Raw genomic sequence first — 8,226 nt, forward strand, 5'->3', positions numbered from 1 at the left:
CTTTATTAAGTTATTTGGCTTCAAGAATTAAGGTGGTCCTTAATTAGTGGTCCTTAAGACTTTCTTCAAGCTAAGTAACACAAAGTGGAACCAGAAAATGTACATTTATTACTCAAACAGTATTATAACAAATCATGCAATGATAAAACAAGCAAAACACATTACTACATACAATGCAATTATTTATTTATTTATTACATTTCTATACCGCCCAATAGCCGGAGCTCTCTGGGCGGTTCACAAAAATTAAAAACATTCAGTGTATAAAACAACACTATAAAACCATAATATAAAATACAATATAAAATCTCAACCAGATAAAAACAGCAGCAATGCAAAATTACAAATTTAAAACATTTAAAATTTATTTATAGTTAAAATTTATTTATAGACTGTTAAAATGCTGGGAGAATAAAAAGGTCTTCACCTGGCGTCTAAAAGCATATAATGTAGGTGCCAAGCGAACCTCCTTAGGGAGCTCGTTCCACAGCCGGGGTGCCACAGCAGAGAAGGCCCTCCTCCTGGTAGCCACCTGCCTCACTTCCTTTGGCAGGGGCTCGCAGAGAAGGTCCCCTGAGGATGACCTTAGGGTCCGGGCAGGTACATATGGGAGGAGGCGTTCCTTCAGATAGCCTGGCCCCAAGCCGTTTAGGGCTTTAAATGTTAATGCCAGCACTTTGAATCGGGCCCGGACCTGGACTGGCAGCCAATGAAGCTGGAAAAGGACTGGTGTGAAAAGGACTGGCATGATTAGGATGATTAGAAGTATAATAAATCATGGCTAGCATATTCTTTAGTAAAGTTCTGTTCCTCTCAACTAACAAAGCATTCATCATTAAGATTTTATACTTACAATCTGGCAAGCGTAGTTTGCAGAACTTAGGTAATCATGTTTGATAGCCTTCTCTTTTTGTAATCCACCCAGATAGCTTCGGCTATGGGCCGGTATATAAATGTAATAAATAAATAAATAAATAAAATTTGGGCAACTAGATTTAACTCTTGTTTTTATAACACTTTTGTGGATGACCTCATTTTATGTTTTAGAGGTATCATACCACCATTCTTATTTCTCTCTATGTAACCAGGGGCACATCTACATGAAGGGTTTGCCCCGGGGTGGCTTCGAGGTAGCGGCACGTCATCTACATGACGGAGCTGCCATTATGAAGCCATGTGGGGGCAAACCCTGGAAACTCTGCTCCAAAAAAGTTGGGCGCTTACCCCGACTTTTTTTGGGCAGCAGAGCCCATGGTGCCCCCTGAAGGGTTGCCATGGGTGGCCCCGCACCTCTGGAAAGAAAAAAATGGGGGAGTAGAGGAACAGGGCCATTCCTCCCCCCCTTTTGTTTTTTTTTAAATTATATGACCTACATCTGTGGAGCTCCACAGATACAGATAAGGAAAATAAAAAATGGGGAGGGGAACGGGCAGCCAGAGGAAGGAGAGGTCGTTCGCCCAGTCCCTCTGCTTGCGTCCCCCTCTGGCTGCCTCGTCCCCTCCCCTATAGATCATATAATAATAATAATAAAAGGGGGGAGAAGAATGGCCCCGTTCCCCTCCCCTCCCCCCGTTTTATTTTTTCACTTTTTCCAGAGGCGAGGGGCTGGAAAATTTGCTCTTGCCTTCTTTCCCGTGCAGATGCCGGGAAGGAATGCAAATGTTGGTGCAAGGCGCCTCGCAGCGCCAAAGCAGTGCTGTAAAGATGGGGGCCAGGGCTGTCCTGCCACCACTAACCCCTAGATGAAGGTATCTCTGCGAAACTAAGCTGCATGCTGCTTCCAGCACTTGACGAACTGATTCACAGCAGCCTTCCTTCATTTTTAATAATACATTCTGTTACTCACAGTTATCTCACAATACTCTCAGAACTCATCACATCTGTTACTGATCATTTACAGTCAGCATATACAAACAATTAGGAATAGCACTCCTATGAAATACAATGAATTCTTATTAACAATTCATGTTACATTTATACTTTGTGATGCATACACTATTGCAGCATCTTGCTTGTATTTGATCTCTTGGGGTGTTTCCTGTTTCTGGTTCAGCCTGACTCCCACCAGTAATCCATCTCTGTTGCTTCTCTGTTCTGGATTTTGCTTTGGTTTGATGCTATACTACATCCAGTAATATGGTGTGCTTTTCTACCTGGCCTTTTGCTTTCCTCCTTTCCATGGTTCAGTTGCAGACCATAAATAATCCTCCCCTAACTTTCAGTGTTTGAAAGTTTAACAGTCTAAGGTGAAATCTTCAGTGAATGATGTACAAATAATGCAGGTTATGAGAGCTGAGGGAATAATTATCCTGCACATTCACATCTATTGGTGGACAGGGAATACATTTAGGCTAGCTAATCCAAGCTGAGAGATCTGATGAGCTATGCCTTGCCTTGCTCTTGAATAGAACCCTATTCATAAACATCTTCCAGTTTAAGAACCTCAGACTTGTAATCAAATTTAGTTGCAAAATATGATTATATATTGCTTATAAAACCTTTCAGTTGACTGTGTGGGTCTTCTGATTTCTCTTATGCAAATAATTTAATGCCACCCACTTTTCCTTCTCAAAAATGTGTGTGTGTGTGTGTGTGTGCAGAAGTGTGTGGGGGTCTTCTTTGGCCCAATTGGCTCTAGGAAAGTATGTCAGGGGCTGTATATTAGCAGTGGAAGGATGCACTTCCGTACCCATACACACACACACACACACACACACGTTGCATTCACATACACACACATCAGGAAGGGCAAGGGGGTGAATGAAGCCCGCGGTGAATGCTACCTCAAGGTGTTCCCATGTCCTTGAAGGCATGGCCCCTTGGTGAGCTGGGAGGTGATAAGGGGACTATTGTGGACCTTCACGGGCTAGCCAAGGAGGCCTGATGGATCAAATTTGGCCCACAGACTGGAGTTTTTCAATCCCCTTTTCAGTGGGATTGGACATCAGGGATTAGCACCTGGAGTTAACCAGGTGGGAGGGAAGGCTGCTGTATACAGTCATTTAAATTTCAATACGGCCATAAAACGCACACCCTTACATCCCCAATTGGATCAACTTTGCTGACTGTTCGTCCGCAATTGAATCAAATATAAACTATTCCCTTTTGCTTTTTGTTCTCTTCTCATCTTTCCGGTGCTACCCTTATGTAAGCTCCCATCTCTGCCAATGATTCAAACTTTGATAATTCATCTATTAGAATTCCAAAATACCTTTCTGGTTTTTGTTTCCTTTTCAAAAGCTTTATAAAAACTTTTGTGGAAAAGATTTTGCAATGCTGCATATAGACCGGAGATAACTCTAATGAGTAAAATTGCCTTATTTCCATCTATTCATTTCCCAGGGCAAGCTTCTCTCCAGCAGCCTCTTGAACTTTACATATACAATACCGTCACCTCATTGCAGCCATTAAAGCAATATGCAAGTGGTGATCTTTCACCTTTGTCCATAAAGCTGAAATCCTATGTACACTTTCCTGAGAGAAAGCTCCATTGAACACGTCTGAGGACTGCACAGTAAATCTGGCTAGCAAATTAGTTGTTACATGTTAACAAAAATGCCGGACAAAATATTTTTCAATGTGCAGTGCTGGACATCTTAAAAGATGGGACTTCTAGAAGTATTCTCAAGGAAACACAGAATGGAGACTTGGAAATGACTAAAGGTAGCATCTAAATCAAAGATATGAGCTATCTTTAAGGACTTTGATAAGAAATAACCAAGAGGAAGATGGAAATCTGGCACTTGTTTTCAAAATGAGCTTTTTGAGCTGGTTCTGCTGAGATAAAAATTATCCTTTCTTGATTCAAGATAAGGAAGTTGGTCTCTTAGGTCACAAAAGTATTGCTTGGAGTTTAGAATATGCCAGGGTTCCCAAACCTTTTGGGGCCCATGGACACATTTGGAGAGTTGAGATGGCTGCCACAAAGGATGGCTAAGCCCAAAATGACTGTTATGGGGACCTATCTAGTAAAAAAACGGATGTCATGGAACCATGGCCAGTCATGAAGAAGAAGTAACTTGCCCCAACAAACTAAGGACAAAGTAGAGGTTGGGTTTGAGTCCCAAATAAACCATGTTTGAATCTACGAAGCACAACAAAATACACATTTAACAGAAGGCAAACTGTTACGGCTCAGAGAAAAGTAACTTCCCCAAGAAACTGAGTACAAGGCAGAAGTTGGGTCTGAGGTCCGAATGCCAAATCACACATTTGCCCCCACATAGCACAAGAGAAAATACAAATTTCTCCTTCTGGATCACCACTTGTAAACATGCACATCAGAGCCAAATGAAATATTCTGTTTTGCATGCATAGTGAAATTTTGGGGGTGGGGTGGGGAATGTGTGTGTGTATGGGGAAGGTTTAATCCACTCCCTCCCAGAACGCTGTGATCCCAATCTTAATTGGGACTGTGTGTTCTTACACTGCAGTGTAGAAGAAAACTAACATGCATGGCTCCACCATGTGTGCTAGACAGAACATTTAGTTTGGCGCACACATTCATTCTCTCTCTCTCTCTCACACACACACACACACAAACACACACACACACACACACACACACACACACACACATATCACTTCCTCCTCCCAGCCCCCCATGATCACTTCGCAGTCCTCCTTCCCATTGCCCCACTAAGCCCCTCCAGCTAACCAGGTGCTGGCAGAAAGAGGTTCCTTTCTTCTCAGGGCAGCTGGGTACGCTGCGAAGCACAATGCTAACTGAGGCTCCAGCAGCCACCAAGCATCTTAATTTCTTCAGAGGAAATCAGGGAAATTGAGATGGCAGGCCGTTATGGCCTCTGCTGATGCTGTGCTTTTCAATTGCGCCGAACCACCCTGAAATTTTTTGAAGAAGCCAGATTACAAGGGATCCAGGAAAGCAAGATTCCTGCCTTTGGTAAAAGCCAAAGAAATAATGACATGATGTGTGTACACTTCCTTTTTAGGGTTTAAAAACTAAAAAAACAAGAACTGTACCTATAAATGCTTTATTTTAAAAATAGTATTTTTTTTTCTCCTGAAAGACTGCTTGCTCAAATATTTTCCTTTCAAATCAGGTTTGGTTTGCCTTAAAATGCTGTATTTCTGGTTGGGCTTTCATTCTGGTTTACTTGGAAAGCCGATCGAGACTCTTCTAAGTTAGTTAATCTCAGTTTTGATAATTTTGAAGATTCAGGTGCTGAATCTGAAGGGGCAAAAGGAAAAAACCCTGAGATCAGGCCCACACCTTGTGAAATTTTGCCCACACATGCTTACTTGGAGAAAAACTGACGGAATTCTTGTGCAGCCTAAGCGTCGATCTTTGCTAAGACTGATTCAAAGAGATGTGCACCCAAGTAAGTTTACATAGGATTGCAGAGTGTTTCCCACCCCGCAAGCAATGCCATGCTGGGGTGAGAGAGGGGGAGATAGAATCGCAACTTCCAGTGCTCTGCTGTTTCACTGTAGACAGGGTGTGGGAAGTGGAGGTGGCAATTAGGAGGGAAGTAACTGCACCAGGGTTGGTGTAGTGGTGGGCCATTTCTTTGGGCATGTCAATGGATCAAGGATGCTTTGGATCTGGTGGACCCATGGCTGCCCCCACTCCCATGGATCTATGCCTGCTTGGATTTCCCATGCACTGTTTATTTATTTATTTATTTATTGCATTTCTATACCACCCAATAGCCGAAGCCGAACACCACCATCAGGTGGAATTCATGTGCCATCCGTATATTGCCAGAGGTCTCCCAGTATTCTGTGGGCATAGAGGGGGGATCTCTGGCAATATAGGTGCCACTCTGCCACTAGGCCCCTCAGTGTGTGTGTGTGTGTGTGTGCGCGTGTGCGGAAGTAGCTTTTGTGTCACTTCCTACGGTGCCTCAACCAGCTTCAGGCAGGGTTTAGGAATGCTCCCTTAACTTCTCTTCTTCTTTGTCTCTTACTTTCTTTCCCTTCAGCAAGTTCTTAGTTCTCCACTTTCCCCTCAAAACTATTTTTATTTCATCTCTTGCAAAATGGCTTTCAGTTAAATAGTTCAGAATTTCAATCTAAGTATCATCATTACAATTCAGAATAAATGCTACAGTGAAAAACATAATAGGGAGTTGATGGGCTGTCATCCCAGATAATCAGGATGTTCTGACAGACAAGGGTAATAACAGGTATTTATAAATACTATTTATAAATTGGCACAATATATGAACCCATGGCAACTGGAAGACTTGGTGACAAAGGAATTCCACCATATTTTTCAAGTATGCTCCATAATAAGACGTGTGAGTGTATTAGTGGCAGACACTCTCCCATTCCACCTGAAATAACATATTGACAACTCATTTTGTTGCCTGAGGTGCTTCACTCCCGCCTCTGCTGGGGTTGACTAAAAAGTCTTGGTGAACTGCTCTGACACCACTCTTGCCTTCATCTATTCCCTCTCATGCTTCCACCTGAAGCAGATTGCTTCACTCTCTTGCATAGCAGGCCCAGCCCTGCATATTGACCCCATGAACCATCATCTTACTAGTTTCATTGCCATAGCATCGTAAGTGTATACACACTACCTACTGAAAGAAAATGCACATCAAAAACTATATAGTAATTGAGGATGGCTTTAGGAAGATCTGCTCTGGACGAAGATTATGTATTATCCCAATTCATAAGTATTCAGCTGGGTCAAGGATGCCTTTGTATGCAATTTTTCAGGTTTAATATCTGGTTTTGACATTATTCATTGAAATCAGCTCTGATGTAAACACAATCTTCTGAGAATCTAAAAAGTATCAAAGGAAAACTTTCAGAAACATATTGATATGTCCTCTGTGAGATCTACCACCTCGGGAATTAGTTTGCCTTATTTATGTAAATGATATATAAACATGTTTGAAGAGTATAGGTGGTGGTGGTGTGTGTCTCTGTGTGTGTCCCCTAGTTTTGGATCATCATGTGTCTTACTTTACTCTATATTTGAAGGACTGACAGAAGACAATCCTTTCCAAGCCCAGTTTAAAGCCAAAGAACCATAAGAAGGGAGAGCCCAGAGGCCTTGAAAACTTGCCCATCAATAGTTAGCACCTGGACAGCAGAAAGCAGGAACACCACTATGGTATTGCGTTTCTATTTAAATTATAGTAACTACTTTTAAACGTGACCTATACATTAGCGTATGCAAATCTATGTCCTCCTTTGTCCATTTCCCCTTTCTTAGTGATGTGTAGGTGGCCAACTGCCCCAGTTTCTGCAGTCAACACAAGTTTCCCATCTTAGCACAGACCAGGCTCCTATCTCCTTCGCTTAAGCAACGTAACTACATCCTAAATGATCTCTCTGCGTATGGAGGTAAGGTTCAGTGCAGCACTCGGTGCAGGCACAATTTGCATAGCAATTTCAATAATGGTGAGTATCACAGGAGGGGGATTTCATATTCCCAGCAGCAGCAAGTTTCCATTTGAATGCTGGGAAAATGCCATTTTCTTACAGTGAATGTCCAAATTGAGGTGAAAGTGTATTCTGTTTTATTTTGTTTTGTACAGCACCATGAATGTTGATGGCGCTATATAAATAATAATAATAATAATAATAATAATAATAACAACAACAGCAATAAAAACAACAACAACAACAACAACAATAATAATAATAATAATAATAATAATTTCTTCTGCATGGAAGGAACCAGCTGCTGCTGGTGTGTGTGGGGGGGAGACATTTCATTCCTGTGCAGGAGTTTGGAAACTGCTGTACATTTTCTATGCAAGTAGCAATCTTGGGTTGTTGTTTTTTCCTTGCTGCGGTTGCTAGCCTTCCATAAGGACAGACAGCAGTAGACCAGTACATATCCATCTTTATAATCCTCAGGTCACTGGAGATGCCCATAGAAGAGCTGGCATAGCTTATTTTTAATCCATCTTCTAAAACCCTTTTCTTTAAATATATTGGCAGCTGTGTGTGTGTGTGTGTGTGTGCATGCGCGTGCATGCTGGGAAGTGTTGGAGAATGTGGCAATTCAAGTGTGCACATTTTTTTAATGCCTCACATGTTTAAAATATTGATAGAGGGAAATTTTGGCCTGCTGACCATGCTAGTTTGCACTGCATTTCTATCAGCAGAAGCACACATTTCGCTGCCTTTATGTGTTACTCAGCAAAAACAGGAAATGAATTAATTCGTTTTAGATATATAAGAACCTTTTGGCAGCCGCAAGCATAAATGGGAAGAAAATCCCTCCCCTGCCCCAAATGT

Source organism: Elgaria multicarinata, chromosome 2 (genome assembly GCF_023053635.1).
Source record: "Elgaria multicarinata webbii isolate HBS135686 ecotype San Diego chromosome 2, rElgMul1.1.pri, whole genome shotgun sequence".
NCBI lineage: Eukaryota > Metazoa > Chordata > Lepidosauria > Squamata > Anguidae > Elgaria > Elgaria multicarinata.